This window comes from Diceros bicornis, chromosome 29 (assembly GCF_020826845.1).
Source record: "Diceros bicornis minor isolate mBicDic1 chromosome 29, mDicBic1.mat.cur, whole genome shotgun sequence".
NCBI classification, from domain to species: domain Eukaryota; kingdom Metazoa; phylum Chordata; class Mammalia; order Perissodactyla; family Rhinocerotidae; genus Diceros; species Diceros bicornis.
Genome location: NC_080768.1, coordinates 25420546 through 25438478, shown reverse-complemented (window position 1 = coordinate 25438478; position 17933 = coordinate 25420546). Strand labels below are relative to the sequence as shown.

At 36.1% G+C, this 17933-nt stretch overlaps 1 protein-coding gene across 1 annotated transcript in view; it reads right to left on the bottom strand.

Moving 5' to 3' along the window:
• DLC1 (DLC1 Rho GTPase activating protein) overlaps positions 1-17933 on the bottom strand; it is a 380636-nt gene that overhangs the window by 88291 nt on the left and 274412 nt on the right. The window lies entirely within an intron of this gene.

Below are 17933 nucleotides of genomic sequence, written 5' to 3'. Positions count from 1 at the left end.
GTTTGCAGACATTTCTTTACTTCCTTAATTCATATTTCAAGGTTCCCACTAAAGGATATCACTTTCTTGAAGCTGACCTATTGCTATTGCTCTGCAAAGGACATGCTTTGACTGTACCTCTGTTATAGCATTTGCTCCATTACTGATGAAGTTTTACTTAGTTGTTTATGTATCTAGCTTATCTACTAGACTGTTGGCCCCCTGAGGGCAAGCACCTTTTCTATGTCACAGAGCACAGTGGCTGATACATACCAGAGATGAAATAAACGTTAGTTAGATTCTCTTTAGTACTCCAGATTTGTAGCCTTTTTAAGCCAGGCATTGCTAAAAATCCAACCTAATGTAACCTTCAGACATATTGCACTGTATTTTTTTTAATAAGATTCATAATAAAACTTCAGCAAAATATGTATCATATAAGCAAATACGGCACTGCAGATTCTGTGCTAGAGGCGAGGACAGGAGAGTTTGCTTTGCTTGTGCTAGTTGTGTTCCCGATGCTCCACTTAAGAAAAGCACAGACGCAGGTCAGGAGTCAACAAATAATTCGGATAAAGGACCCTTGCTAAAATTGACATTTGCTTTAGGCATAACCAGATTGTGCATTTTATTGACACAATCATGTCAACAATTTATGACTTATTTACGAATGTCAGAATCCATTAAAGCAGACGAGGCAGCAGATTGACAAATCTGTGGAAACAGTGCTCAGAATACAAATTCATTTTCTTCCTCACAGGAAATGCTTCCCAACCATGTTTTTTAGTTCCTTATCTTGCGTGAAAGATCATGATTTTATATGGCAAAAATCTAAAGTTTTAAAGAGCTTTAGAACAGATAAGAGATGAATTGTGAATTAAAGATAAGGAATTGGCCTGAAAAAGGTTGTAGCAGAATGCAGTCAAACTGAGCACTTTTTTGAAGTTCTTCAGTCGTTGAAATGACATTAAGAAATATTTATAGATATTTATTAGATATTTATATTAGATATTTCATAGATATTTATTAATCATCTCTCCATCCATCCATCCATTTATCCCAACCATTCATCTATCCAGCTTTATTCCTAAATAATGACCTTGTTAAAAAGAAAGTCCTCTTAATTATTTGCGATAAAAAGAACCAAAAGACACATTTTGCTAATTTTCATCTGACAATTGTTACGTTTTTCCTCTCTCTTTGGCACAATCTCTCCCTACAGAATTCCTTAATGATAAATTATTGTTAGATGCAAGAGATTAAACTGTAACATCTAAAGGAAAATAACTTTCATACACTTTGCTTAATTTTACAGAGGAAACATCATTTAAACTAAATTTGAAAATTCCTCTTCAATGACTACTAAGGGTTAGCTAACCAAATAAATGCTTTGCTGTTTCCCAAACGTGCAATAATGTAAGCTTGCTTTTTACATTGTTCTTCAATATGAGTAGATTGCAAAAGTTTGATATGGCTTTCAGAATTCAAATTGAAGTTACCTTTGATTTTCAAGGCTTTCCATTTTGTAGCCATAGTATGTGTTCTACAGTAGAGGGTCCCAGGAATTTCCATGAGACTGTAATCTTAGGCTCCTTATTTAAACTCAAGGAGTCTTACTTTCAAATGTTAAAAACAATCTTCCTCCTATAGAAATGTCTTGAGGCCAAATGCCTCAGTAAAGGTTAACTATTATAATAATGACCTCAAACTAAGCACTGTTGGGAGCCATAGTACAATAGACCGTGAACAGAAAAAACACAATTTTGGCAATTCAAGTTGAATTTAAGAGGTTCCTAAAGTGAATCTTGTAGGACTGGTCACTAAATCAACTCAATCATGTATAAACACCTGCTATACCTTCTTTATAGATGGTACAACTCTTCTCAGTTCTTAATAGGTTTATATTGTCCTATATTGGCCAATTTCTCATTAAGAATACTATTAAAACCAAAACAATCACATGGAATTAATTTTCTGAAAATAGAACATTTGCTGCATTTAAACATTGAAAATGGAGAGCTGTCCCATATGGGTAAATCCAAACTTTTACTATCAGACATAAAATATAAATGAGAATCAATTTTATTTTCCCATTCAGAATTTCTACTTATTATTCATTGATAGCTCCTTTTTTGCTGTTGATGATATTTATTTTTAAACGTATCAGCAGTAAGGTCCTATTTTAGCTGAAACATGTATCTATTAATGTCTGGTATGGAATTTCATAGTGGTGCAAATAATTAATAGGAACTATAGGAAGTTTTAAAAGATGTAAGTCAAAATGATTTTTTGTGAGGAGTGGAGCAGAGAGAGGGAAACACTTCAGTATGATCATTTCCTTCTGTCTCCATCTCTGTCATCATGTGCCTATTTGCTAGGTTGTCCTTATTCTCATTTATGCATTCATCTAAGTGTAAGCCAAGACTAGGGCCCCCCTCCTCTTGTCCACACAAGGATTCCAGAAATTCTCCACTTTTTCTTCTTCTGCATCACCAAATTTTCCTTCTTCTAAGTCATTCTCGTCAGCATTAAAATCCTCTCTTGAATCCACTTCCCCTCCAGGTATTTCAATTCATCCACTTGTTTCCTGTTCCTGTGAAACGGCTTGAGAGTCTTCCAACTCAACTGTCTTCAATTCCACTTCTTCCATTCTCTTTTGAACTCAGTCCAATTAGGCTTTAACTTTTACCACTCCCCAAACTGCTCATCTGGAGGCCACTACTGACTGTCTATGTTACCAGCTCCAATGGTTAGTTCTCAAGTCTTCATCTTCTTGACCTATCAGCATTAATTGATAAGTTAATCACTTTCAATCATCCTTGAAAAACTTTTCCCCTTGGGTTCCAGAGCACTTCACTCTCCCAGTTTTCTTATTATCCTATTGGCCATGACTTTTCAGTCTCTTGCTGGGTTCTACTATCTCCCAGGCTTTTAATGTTGGACTGCCCGAGGGTTCAGACACATTTGACATCTTCTCTAACTAAACTCCCTCTTGGGTGAGCTCATCCCATCTCATGGCCTTAATACCATTTACATGCTAATAACTCCTAAACTTATATCTGTAATCCAAACTTCTCCCCTCAATTCTACCTAACCGCACATATACTTGGATGTCTAACAGACATTTATAACTTAATTACTGAACCAATAATGAACTCCTGATCCCCCCTCAAAACTGCTTCTTCAGCCTTGTCCTTCTCGGCTCTTACAACTCTATTTTTTCAAAATATCTTCGAATCATCCTTGCCTCCTCTCTTTCTCTCATGATGTTTCTTAAAAAGGAATCTGAGGGAAAACGGGGACCTGAGGCTTGCTCTCACTTCAAGAACTTTTGCACTTACATTTCAGCAGAAATTTTGTCTGTTTTAGTCATTGTCGTGTCCCTGTAGCCTAAGAGTATTTGGCACAAAATAGGTGCCCAATAAATATTTGTAGAATGACAGAGTCTCTTTAACCTCTCTGCGTTTCTCACTAGAATATAAGTTCCTTGGGGGGTGGGGGGGCACGGATCATGTCATATTCATCTTTCTGTCTTCAGAGTTTAATATAGTATCTGGCAAAGAGTAGGTGGTCATTAATATTTGTTGAAGTGAACTGTTGAAGAAAAACACACTCTGATTCTTTGAGTATTGCATTCCAAGATGGACAGAAGGATGGTGGAGGACTGTAGAGATGACATAGAGGAGAGACAGAGACTCTAAGTCTGTTAGCCAACAAATACACAGATACTAAATTTTACATTATATAAAAATGTGGATAGAATTTGGGAAAAAAATTGAGACTAAGGTGATTCTGGACTTTTACTATCAAGAGAGTAGGAGTGAGAAAATTAATCATGATCACCTATTTGAGGCAGTCAACATGGCTACCTCTTCAGGAGAGCCACTAACATTTGTGGAATATTTACTATGAGCCAGATTTTTTCACGCAATTTCCAGTGGTGGCTCGTGTTTTCTTGGCTCCTCAACCCTCTAGCTCCAGCCTGAATAGTTGGGTTTCTCTATATAGTGACACTTTCTTATATAAGAAATACAGTCATACAAGTTATAATATGTTTTTCTTTTGTCTGCCTTCCCTCCTCCTTAATGGAAAAGTACTCACAAAAACAGAAAAATAGAATAGTTGCTTTGGGAGTTTAGGTTGCTATATAGATTCCAGGATAATTATTTTAAGCAGGTCCATATAACAAAGGCAGTTTTAATGGCAAAACCAGCTTTTAGTAGTAAAATTCTTACTAAAAGGAAAGTAATGATAAGCATGATATTTAGACTAGTGGTTACCTCTAGGAGGTGGGAGAGACTTTCTAAGGTATTGGAGATGCTTAATTTCTTAAGCTGGACGGTGAGTACAAGGGTGTTCATTTTATTACTTTTTATATATTTCTATGAAATAAATATTTTTATGAAATGTTAAAAGAAGAAACTGCTCCTCTGGACCAAGACTTTCTCAAACAATTATTTAAAGATCTTTAATGTATATTAGACTTAAACTCACCAAAGTCACTTCAACAGCATAAAAATTTTCCCTGATAAAATAATTGTAAGCATTTCAGCTCTTCCTGTGGAGAGTTCTTATGTAAGAGTCATTCAACAATAGAGGCTGAAATAGCCTTTTCCTGTGAAGGTTATATACAGGTTCATTTTGTTTGCTTGTTTATGTGATTTGTTTTACACTCTAAATATTCTTCTCTTAGCACCAACGTGACTGGGATTCCAGCTAAGAAAGAAAAAGCCTTATTTAACTCAAAGAACTCTCATGATGATACTTAGGCCCTAACCACAAAATACAATGATAGTTCAGCAGAAATGCATTCAGATCCAAATTAAGAATGCAATTAGCACGAAGGCAAAAGAAGATGAGATTCTTGGTCTTTGCTTCCCTGTAAACTCTAGGCTTCAGCTGGGCAGGATCCCCATTCGGCTTGGGATAGATTTGTTAACGAGAATTTGGAGCAGTGGCTGTTCCGTAGAAATATGATGTAGCCACTTCTGTAATTTTAAAATTTCTACTAGCCACTTTAAAAAACATAAAAAGAAATAAGTGAAATTAATTTTAATAACATAGTTTGTTTAACCCAAAATATCATCATTTCAATAGGTATCATCATTTCAATCGATATAAAGACTATTAATGAGAGATTTTATATTCTTTATCTCACAGTGAGTCTTTGAAATCTGGCGTGTATTTTATACTTCAAAGAGTGGATCCAGGTTTTGTGAAACCTAATGTTATACAATATTGGATGATGCCCTCTTTAAGAAAAAGAAAACAACATTACTAAAGAAATTAGGTATGAAAGTGAATATCGATTTAGAATGAAAAAAGACATCACAAGGAATGACTGGAGATTTGAAGATTCAGGTCCTTTTCTTTTGATATCATTTTTGGCAGTTTACCAGACACACTTACATAGAAGTGTTTCCTGATTCCACCCTGGTTTCTCCTCACCTTGAACATCACCGCTCCTGTACTCAGAGGGGCCCGGCTAAGTCAGGGTCTCTGAATGTAAGTTTTGTTAGTGTTGTGGGCTGAATTGTGTCTCCCCAAATTCATATGTTGAAGTCTCAACCCTTAGTACCTTAGAAGGTAACTGTATTTGGAGATAAGGTCTTTAAAGAGATGACTGAGTTAAAATGAGGTCATTAGGATGGCCCCAAATCCAATATGACAGGTGTCCTTAATAAGAAGTGGAAGAGAGGAGCCAGCCCTGTGGTGTAGTGGTTGAGTTCAGCATGCTTTGCTTCAGCCGCCTGGGGTTCTCGGGTTCAGATTCCGGGCACAGACCTACACCACTTATCAGCCACGCTGAGGCAGTGACCCACATACAAAGTGGAGGAAGATTGGCACAGATGTTAGCTCAGGGCTAATCTTCCTTAAGCACAAAGGCAACAGATGCTAGCTCAGGGCGAAGCTTCCTCTCAAAAAAAAAAAAAGAAGGGGAAGAGACAGCAGGCGCCCAAGTGCACAGAGGTAAGACCATGTGAGGAGAAAGCACGGAGAAGATGGCTGCAAGCCAAGGAGAGAGACCTCAGAAGAAATCAGCCCTGCTGGCACCTTGATCTTGGACTTCCAGCCTCCAGAACCATAAGAAAAAAAATTTCTGTTATTCAATCACCCTGTCTGTGGTGTTATGTTATGGCAGCCAGAGCAAACTAATACAATTAGCTTCTTGATAGAACTTCCTGTGCTTGTGGACTTTGTTCTTTCCTGCCTCATTCCCTTGCTCCATAGCTCCCTCCTCCACTCTCTCTGTTCCAATCCAACCCAATTTGAGCTTTCTCTCCTTCTTCAAGTCTTTCTTGTGGAGAGACCTCTTGGGCTCAGAGCATGCTAACACTTACTGACTGGCATTCATTTGGCAAGTGAATATGAGTTCCCTTGTGACTGCTCTTATATTATGATCATGTACTATTACTTTGACTTTTCAACAGATCATGTCTTTTCTCCCTTTCTAGGTGAGTCCTTTGAAGACTATCAGGGACAATATCTTCAACCAACTTTGAACATTAGAAACATTTCTTGAATGATCTTTTTTGAATTAGGAGAGAAGAGGCCCATTTAGAGCTGTAGATGGTTAAAAAAAAAAGACTTTTTAAAAAAATGTTATTTCCAAAGTTAACAGATAATGGAATCTACCCTACTGACTGATAGGTTAGTGCTATATATGCACTAAACAGATGCAAACAGCATAACAACACTTATGGCAGAAGTCTCCTCCCCCTCCCACTGCTTCCTACTAATGTAGTGGGTCAGAGGCATTTATCTTTGTTTCTCCTGTAGCAACCAATCCTGGATGTTGTCTTCTGTTTTTCTACTGCCTACACCAGCGACGGAAGTTCACAAGAATATCTTCCAAAAAGCTTTGGCCAGAACCAAAGGAAGTGAGTACATTCAAGGGTGAAGGGATGATTCAACCTCTTTGAGTGCTTAATTCTTGGTATCCCTTCTGAAATTACTGAAAAGAATGCCAACAAGTTGTAATTACCATGGTGCTCCCTGGGAGGTGGAACTCTGCCAGTACTCACTGGATTGCAACCAACAATCCATTTTGAACAAGTCATTGAAGGAAATGAGCATCTATTTTGGTCATTTATGAAGCAAATATCTGTGGCCCCTAAAAAGTCCACAGGCAGGCTTTATACAAAGTTTCATAAAACTGTGCTTCTTATCAACATTTTTTGTGCAGGCTTAAATGTGCACTAAATATAATATAGTAATTCATTAGAGAGTCGATGACAGAGTGGCCAACACTTGGTCTCAGAATAAAAGTAAACTTCTCAGCTCACAAAAATCTGCATTATCCACCCACAGAGAAAGGCACACTTACTCTCCCAGTAAGGAAACATATCTGTGTTCAAAATATTTATCAAATGCCATATTTTTCCAGTGAACCACGGTCCTCTAGGGGGGCATTCATCACCCTCCTCAGGAAAGCGAGAGGTCTGCTTTTGCAATCAGAACGGCTTCCAAGGCCCTCGTGCCAATTGCTGTGTGGAATGATTCAACATCGGCTTCGGAAACTTCCTTGGGAGCTGAGTGGGCAGCCATGAATCATCTCTCACCCTTTGCACATATCATTACTGATCTCCTTGGAATATTATGTGAAAATAATACCTTGCGTTTTTGTAAAGAATGCTTTTCCTGATGGCATCAGACAGTCCCAGAGCAAAGGCAGGCACTGGCGAATGGTGTACCCTGGAATTGGATATGTTCCAAAAATGTTTGCAAGTGCTGTTTTGAGTTTGAGTCAACACACCTGATTTGGAAGGCCGTCACAGGCAGAGGCTGGCGGGGCTGGCAAAAACACAAGGACTCCATTTTGAGGATTAAAAAAACAACCAATTTTAACCCCTTCATAGTCAATTGGAAGGAGCCTTGGGATCTTGAATTATTCTGCTTTTTATGGATAAGAAAGTAGACCTAGGAAAATCAATTCTCCTATAAAAAAAATGCTACCCGTACACTGGGAAAAATACTGAGCATGGTTTTCCCCTTTGATATGGCTATTTCTCATTTTTTGGCCAAAGCTGACACTATAATATTCTATCATGTGGGAAGGAATAGCTGGAACCTCAAAGTCTTTGGGTTCTAATCCCAAACTTATCACCAATTTGCTAGGTAGTTTCAGAGTTTCATGGACACCCTGAGATACCGGTTGAAGTTGACTAACATATTTTGTCAGCAATTGGAGACGGCACTCATTCTGTGGCAAGATCAAAAGCAGATGAGTCATCTCATCAAACATGTTCTTACAAGTAGCAACAGCTGCAATGAGATTTTTGAGCCTTCATATATAAATAAATAGCTCCTATCAATGGTGAACGATCAAGCTGAGGTGACTGTGAATGCAGCCTGTTGTTACGAGAACCATGTCCCATGATGAACAGTTGATGGCAATGAGGATACTTAATTTGTAGAAAAGAAGACTCAGAGAATAGCTAGTAGTTTCTGTGTGATTGAAGGAGATCTGTGAAGGAGAATTAAACTTGTTTTTGCTTGTGTGACCTTAAAGTATAGAATGTGACCAAGAGTAGCAACATGGAAACAGATTTCAGACCAACTCAGGGGGTTATTTTCTAACACACCTCCTTAGAGAAGATGTCACAGTCCCAAATAACATGCCCTTCTCTGGAGGTATCCAAGTGCATGCTTTACGGCCATGTGGAGGAAACATTGTGATTTAACTATAGCAAAATTCCCTTCTCCTGGATTTCAAGGATCATTAAAAAAAATAAGCAAAGGGATTGCAGGAATATAGGCTGCAGCTTTTTAATTTTGCCAGTTAAGGATATTTTAATTGCCATTTATTACTATCACCATTTAACAAACTAAAGGATATTTTAAGCCAAGAAAAATAGAAAAGAAATAATGTAAGAATGAAGAACAGTTCTTGAATAGTAAATAAATTCAGCTCTGTGAAAGATATACCATTTACATAAATCAAAATACAAACAATCAATACTATACATTCTCCATTGATACACACATACACAAATGTGGACAGGAAGAAGAAATATCAATTTATGAGAGTGGTTACCTCTGGATAGGGAGAGGAGAACAGGATGAGAGTGGTATTTTAAAAGGGCTTGGGGCCAGCCCGGTGGCCCAGCGGTTAAATTCCCGCACTCCACTTTGGTGGCCCGGGATTCGCAGGTTCGGATCCCGGGCGCGGACATATACCTCTGGTCAAGCCATGCTGTGTTGGCGTCCCATACACAAAACAGAGGAAGATGGGCACAGATGTTAGCCCAGGGCCACTCTTACTCAAGCAAAAAGAGGAAGATCGGCGACAGGGCCCATCTTCCTCACCAAAGAAATAAAAAATAAGAAATAAAAAGGACTTCAACTTTATCCACAATATTTTATTTCCTTATGTAAACAATGATAACACAAATATGATAAAATGTCCACATTTGTCAATTCTGGATGCAGGGAGCAAGGATGTTTGTTATATTATTCTTTTGTATTTTTCTGTATTAAAATAATTGCTCTCTCCTCTCAAACAAAACAAACACCGAGCTTTACTACATTGTCCTTATTTTTGTCATTTCAACAGGCACTAGTGTGAACTATATTGTCCGTTATTGCTGATCCACAAGCCATTATTTGGGAGACAGGAGACTATTCATTTATCAACCGTATCTTATAGGTCTACTATGGGCCATGCACCATGTTGGTGCATCCTCCAGTCCTGTGATTCTGTGGTTCTACGATTCTTAATTTTCAGCAGATACTCCTTTTACAGTTTCTTTCAGATCTTATATTTCCTCTGAGATCAGAAAAAAAATCTTTTCCAGGGATCTTGGATGCAATTATATCAACATAGTTTGCCAATAGTAGCTATCCTAAGCTGATCAGATTCCCTAATTGGTAGCTATTTAAGCCCTTGATTTATTTTAAAAAGAGGGAGTGAGATCGAAGAAAAAAAAAGGATTTCAAGAAAAAAAGATCTGGAAGGTAATGTCAGGCTGAGAAGAAACTCAGAATCAGAAATACCATCTGAGCTAATAATTGATTTTTAAAATAGTGTTGGCAAAGGGACAAAGCAAAAGTGGTTCACCCTCCAAATTAACACCTGTGATTCTTGCTTTCATAGCTCTGCCTTTTGTGTTGAGTTGTTACCGTTTACAATGGCAAAGAAGAGATGTGCTGGTTTTAGATGTCACCTCTCCCAATTTATCAAAAACTCAGATAAAGTTGCAAGTCCTTGGCATAGCATTTAGATCATGAAGTTCAACCAACATTTACGCTGAATAGTGATTTACAGCTTATAATAGACTTTTGCATATAAAGTCATCTGTAGCCACTGATCTCCAAACATGCCTTTTTTATGCCTCTAAACACACTGACTAGCAAATTTCTCCTCATTCCTTAGAACACCACTGAAATATCACTTCCCTTGGGAAGCTTTTCTTCCTGCTCCACTAGCCCAGACTTATTACTACCTTCTCTGCATTCTCACTGTGTTTTGCATATACTTTTATTAAATATTAGAACTATTTTATTAAATAGGTCTAATTTTATATTAAAAATTATTCTTATTTTATTTTAAAACTATTTTTATATACGTCTGCTACACAAGACAGTGAGGGGAGGGTGTTATTTCTACGTATTAAGGGATGGTAACATAGAGGTTAGGGAAATGAGTAAAACCACAGAGCTGGCAAGTTTTAGAGCCTGAGTTTGAAACTAGATTTACTGTCTCCGACTCATGCGCTTTCTCTCCTGCAGCACCACTTTTCCTGGCATGCTATGGTGCTCAATTTCAATAAATATTACAAGTATCAGTATTGTCTTTGTTTCTTAAAATTATGGTAATGAAAAATTTTAAGAAAAGTAACAATGATTCTAACAGCCTGTATTTATTGAGTGTTTTAAACATGCCAGCCAGTGTTCTAAGAGATCTAGATGTATTAATTCATTTAATCTTCATAACAGCCCTACACGATAAGTACTATTATTATCTTTATTTTATAAGTAAGGAAATTAAGGTGCTGACTGGTTAGATAACTTGCTTGAAGTCACCCAACTAAAGACTGGCAGAACTGAGATTCACACCCAAGTGGTCTGGCCTTGGAACCCGTATTCTTAATGAAAGTAGACTTAAACACTGATGTTTTCTCTCCTCAGTGGAACTTTGGACACGAACACTGTCTATAAGATTGATTTCAATTTTGATACTATGCATATTATGGAACCAACTTTTGGCTCTGGTTCTCTGTTTATAGCCTCAACTGTAATTACATAGCCCCAAAGAGAGATGGAGTTGATTCAGCTGATTGAATACATTGGGTTTCATGTGAATAGTTATTATGAAACAAGTAGGGTTTTTATTTTTGGATGTTTTTCCCCTCCTACTCTTCAAATAATAAAGGAAACTGACAACTGAGGGAAAAAAAAAAGCCAAACAACCTGTTTCTGATTTGTTTGGGACTACATTCAAGGTTGTAGGAATCATTCAGAGTTGAATTTCAGAGTGTTCAAAGCAGCCATTCTCTTTTGAAATAACTTTGAGATGAAAAAATAAAATTGTAAAATATGTTATGTCAAGCTGCCATGTTAAAAGACTTTTCACATGTAGAACAGTAAAAAATGGAACAAAAATATTCATTACAGTTTACATTGTAAAGACCACCTGAGAATAAATCCAAATAAAAACAAAGTAAAAGCATAAGAACAAATATTTCATAAATATTTTATGCCCCGTGATAATAATCAATCAAGAACTTATTAAGAAAGTAAACTTAAGAACGCAATATTTAACAACTACAAGAACCCTAAAATATAGCTGAGAATGTGTCCAAGAGGAAAAACTTCTGGTTTCTAATATATTATAATAAAATTCACAGTCACTATTACAGTTATTTAAATATGATTGTAGTTTAGTATTAAGGAAAAAAAAAGGATTTATGCCACTGAGATTTTTGCAGTCTCCAAAATCCCCAGAATAGATTCTGGACATCTTTTTCTGTATTTTTACAATACTGAACTCCACATCTCTGATAGAGATGTATTTATTCCTTAAAATACAACTTGAATGCTGTATATAAAGTGCTTGTTCTTAGACACCCATTATTCTCCAGATTTTCTTAAGTTACCTTCTTTCTTTTACCCTACATATTTCCTAACCTGCCTGTCTCCTTTGCTTCCTGGGCTTCTTCGTCTTTTCACTCCTTATTAATTCATTAATTCACTCATTCATTCACTCAATATTTATTTCACTTCCCACATCATGACTTTAACTCTTATCAAAACTGAAGCTTTGGGGCCGGCCCCGTGGCGTGGTGGTTAAGTTCAGTGTGCTCTGCTTCAGTGGCCCAGGTTAGCGGGTTTGGATCCTGGGCGCTGATCTATACCACTTGTCAGCCATGCTGTGGCGGTGACCCACATACAAAATAGAGGAAGATTGGCACAGATGTTAGCTCGGGTGAATCTTCCTCAGGAAAAAAAAAAACAAATGGAAGCTTCCCCCTTTTAACACATTACATTTCCTCTCTTTTTCAATGAGAGCTTGAGACTTTAGTTTTAGGGTCAGTCTTTCATGAAAAATGAATAGTAGGAAAGTGAGATTCACTTGTATGCCTCTTCTGAACACTCACCTCACACACTTTACCCTCTTTGCCCATCCTTAAACCTAAGTTAGTGTTGACTTCATAGTATTTAGGTTGTGTTCACTTACATACTGTTCAATTACTATTTTCTGTGTTTTCCATTTTAGGTTCTAAGATACCAGAGGGAACTCAGCATCAAGTGTCAATAATCACCATGTTTACTTTGTTTTAAAGTTTTATTTGGATGATTTTTTTTTTTCAATCAATACCTGGGATCTACTCAGTCAAGACAATGAAGAGGGAATTTCACTACAAAATTAGAAACTTGGAAGAGTGATAAGAGGTGACAAAAGTGTCTAGATTCCTTCTATCGGTTTTGGAATTATGTTGGGGGTGAGTATTTCTAACTTTGGACAATTCCCAAAAGTAAAATGAAGATTAAATTGTCTGTGAAATGGAAGAGGTTGAACAAACCTAGAGATTGTGTACATTCCTGTCTAAAAGAGGAGTCGGCTATATGCATGTGAACAAAAGTGGCTTGATGGAGGGCACTGAGGTCGCATCCTCTCTTCTTGCCAGTTTTACTCTAAGAATATCTTTCCTTTCCTTCTGTACTTAGTTGTAAACACAGGCTCCTACTTTTTAAGGCAAGTCTTCAGCAGGGTTATGGACAGAAGAGGAAATTCCTTTTAAAATAGCTTTGCGATAGGATAGGATGCTTGTCCTTTACATGAAATAATCCTTTTGGGAAACAAAACAGAATGGATGGGAAACAACATGATAAGAAAACAGCTCTGTAGTTTTGCATTCATTTTAAATCCAATCTCTTCACAGGGGGGAGCTGTTAATGGTTTGTGCTGACTCATTTCCCTGCCTCTGCTATTACCCTGGAGGGAGACGCCATCAAAAGTCTCACACAGACTCCTAAGCATTAGTAACTTCTTGGGTCTTTGCCCGTGTTTTGGGTCAACACAATCATTGTAGCACGCCTGAGAGTGGCTTTGAAGAGAGTCTTGAGGCTTGGAGGGGCAAAAATGCTCAGGGGAAAAGACTCTTGTTAAAGAAAATATTGTTGTCAAGCCAGAGATATTTCTGAAGTCTTCATTTGGTCTAGTGAACTCCAAGGATTAGGACAACAGGACCCATGGACCAATAAGCTCCGCTGGGTGTGCTAACATACAGGGTCTGTGTGGGCTGGGGGGCTGGAAATCAGAGGGCCTGTGGGCAGTGCTAACCTCTGACAGGGGAAAATGTCTTTACAAAGTTCACTTACTTTCAGTTATTTGAAGGTCAAGGTAATGAGAACCCCTAGTATAGGTTAAGGTTAAATACACTATTTCCCTCAGATTTTAAAAGAGAGCTTTAGCCTTCTGTTGATAAGTATTGATATGGGTAAAGCTCAAATTCTAGATTTTTAAAAATCTTTCTACCTAGAAATAAATAAACTGTAGATGTAGACAGTTTCAGGGTAATTTCAACTCTTTTACCCATTTCTATATACAAATATATATCTATATATAGGGGACTCTCTCTCTATATATATATGGACCCATATATACTCATAGGTTTTAGAAGCAATAAAATATTTTATTAAGTTTAAGTCATGGCTATTTCATTTCATTTTGAGTAGAAGACTTTACAAATGAAATAAATCATTGGCAAATAAAATGCTGTACTTTAATGATCTGAAAACATAACATCTTTTTAAACGGTCACTAGATATTTGCTGATTTCACCAATTACCTGTCACACTCTGGCTGGAAATTCTGAACCATTCCATTCATTTATTAACTTAGCCAGGGAACTGTTTTTAAAAATTTATGAGAATGCTTGCGGTCAAATTCCTTCATTGCCTTTACTTATGACTAAGTGGAGGGCACACTTTTCCACGGGTTCGTGGTGCAAGCACCTGTCTTGTATTTTGCACTGTGACTATAACTGTGACACTAATTGGCTTGCTTCTTAGCACCTTCTTGATCATACTGCCTGAATTTTGGCCAGGCTTGCAATGGAGCATTTTGTGATCACATGTTAAAATGAAACTGTTATAGACCAGATGGCACTATTGGGTGGTCACACCAGGAAAAAAAAAACTGCACTGTAAGTTTTAATTTTCTATAGGAAAATAGAGTTCATTTCAGTCTGCAATGCAGTCTAATATACATCATTTGCACCTCTAAGAATAGCTAGTACTCACTCTAAGGCAGCGGCTCTGAAAGTGGGGTTTCGCACTCCCACGAGTGTGCAAGATGATTCTTTGGGGTCTGGGAAGAAACTAGGATTTACTTCTATTAATATTTTATTTATTTTTTGATTAAAGTAGAATGAAATTAGGTTTTGCTAATATTTAATATGTAGATTGATGTTGATTCCCACCTTCATTCCACATTGCGTCACTTACTCAAAGTCTATTGAGGGAAGATTGTGAATGTCATGGCTTGGATGGGTTGTCAGAGTCTCAATAATTTATTTGCTTTCAGAATATGCATACATGTTTCAATTTACCTATGGATGAACATAAGCAAACTTAAGAGATCTGAAAGATATATTATCTTATTTGAAAAGAAATTTGACTAAAAATAACACTAATAAGACGATACAAAGTGAAGAGCAAGAAAAAGTTGATATTTCTTCTACTCCTTATGCGAACTCTTGTTTTGACAATCTAATCAGATTTGGCAAAATGTCTGCCTCCATCCCCCTCTGCCATGAAATTATCAAGAAGACTATCAAAATATTGATATGCATTTACTATTTTTCAAAGTGAATCTTGATCTAGGGGAAAATTGTGCCTTGAGATATCAGATAAGGATACAACAAAGTTTTCATGATAAGCAAGAAAATTTAAACTTATGCATCTAAAATGTAGTGTCTTGATTTCTTCCATGCTATGTGATCCTCAATCTAATGTTTAGTGATAAATGTTTAGAAGCCACAGTTGAAAAATTTCACTTAGTAGCCAATGACCTAAAGACACATTAAAGAAACACTTGGTCTTCTCGCCTTGATAAAAATGGCTGAAAGAGTCCTTGAAAAACAATAAGATGTCAAGCTAGAATACATTCCCTTGGTGGTCAACACTGATAGAAAATGCACAGTAAACATTGATAAAAATTTGAAGAAACAAGTTTTATAACAACTTATGTAGTGTAAGAGGTTTGGTATATAGAGTTAAATGAAAGTACAGATGTTTCTAATGGGTCTCAGCTTAGTATTTGCTAAATTTTGTTTCAATGACGGAATATGAACGATTACTTTCCCACTTTTATTATGAGCCACTAAGGAAAAAAAAACCAATGAGGTGATATTCTTAATAATAAATGACTCCTTTAACAAAAATAATATTTTGCAGAAAAATTATTAATTTAACCACAGAAATAATTCTAGGCTAAGTTTCAGAGACAACATTGCAAAATTAATAGATGAGCTATTTTAGCAAAGAAGTTACAACCAAAAGTGCACAAAATGTTCCAGGATGACAGTGATATTCTAATATTTTAATTTAAAAAACTAATCAAATGTAGTGAAGTCTTGCCATTGTTGAAATGAGGTAGGGAATGACCACAAAAACCATTTGTTACCATACAGAGGTTTACTGGTTTTCTCATAGCAAAGAATTTGAAACTGAAGATGAGTTACTCATTTTTCTTTAACAAAAAGCAAATATTTCAAATTTGCTGACATTTCGGCGATGATGAGTAGCTGCCACTATTATATTAATGGAGTACACATTTTTAAAAAGCCTATGTAATTTGTTTCTCTGAGATAAAGGTGACATTTAAACAATGAGTGAGGAAGTAAATGCCTTATAAAATAAACAAACAACAATCTGTGTTATGTATAAGGCATTCTGAAAATATTTTGGAAATATGTGCATTGCGATGTGACTATTATTGAAAATGATGTGTATGTATCACCTATTAAAACTCCCATAAGTAACATTAAAAAAATATGAATACAGTTTTATAATCAGCTAAATTTTTTTCTAAATGAAGAGCTGTAGTAATTTCAAACATACTTGTTAAACATATAAAAATGCAATTTCTTATTTGTTTTCAGGACATCAAAGCAGAGATATTTATTAGTAAAATTTCACCAAACTCTTTTGGATAATTGTTAGAGTATATGGAAAATTTTGTATCATTATTTAGTACAAAAGTTACATTTTGTCCATTTGGAGTTAAATATCTTTTTGTACCCTAATGGTCTTTAAAATCAAGTATTGAAATAAACTGAAGTCTGAATCAGAGTGCCACCTCTTGTTAAGTCAAGATTTAAAAAACGATTTGAAGTATATTCTGTCACATTTCTTTCTCTAAAAATTATTAATGATAATATTTGTAGAGAAAGCAAAATGGGTTTATTTTTTGGCACTACTAAAAGGTAAAATAAACTCAACTTTAAAAATAGATATTTTTTGTGTTTGCTTTCCATAATATATTAGTACAGTATTACATATAAATGATTTAGAGTAGTGATTCTCAACTGGGGCAATTTTGCCCCTCAGGGGACATTTGGCAGTGTCTAGAGATGTGTTTTGGCTGTTGAAACTGGGGGAGGTACTGCTAACATCTAGTTGGTAGAGGCCAGGGATGCTGCTAAACATCTTACAAGGCACAGGACAGCCCCCCAGGCAAATAATTATCTAGCCCAAAATGTCAATAGTGCAGAGGTTGAGAAACCCTGCTTTAGAGATATATAAATATAATATATAGTGTGTACTCAAAAATATTTCAAAATATTTTCAAAATATTTCAAAAATGCCTAATAAATGCAAAGAAGCAAGATAGTTTTACAAGTAGTTCCTTCAAACCTGGAGGAGTTGATGATGGGGGAAAGGAGATTACAAAAACCTTCTATCAAAAAGCTAATTGCCCAGTAAGCATTATTTGCAGCTTAAGTTGTGAAAAAGTCATTTCTATTGTCTGTATTAATTATATTCCATATATTATTTTATTTTAATTGATGTTAAAAAGAATATGAAGAATGTTAAAGAGCATGAAAATAAAAAGAATGTTAAGGGTCACTGACAGCTTTGATTTTACTAAATATTTTTCCTGAAGCCTATCAATTCTAGAAAAACCAATACTTCCTTGAAAAAAAATTGGGGGGAGGTAGTGATGGGGGGAACTGCCTGTTTAGGAAGTCTGTATAGTTTAGTAGATATATTTGATATATATTGATGTATGCATGTACATCTGTGCATATCAGTCTATCTTTCTAGATATATATGTAGCTATATCTACAAAGATTATCTTAATATTTTTGAGAGTCTATGCAGTCTTAATTTCCACAATTGTATATAATTTTCCCCGTAAAAAGCATAGTTCTTTAGGAGAGTTACTGAATATGTAACTATAAGTAGAGAATAAAATTATAATGAGATATCAATGTTGGGTAGTT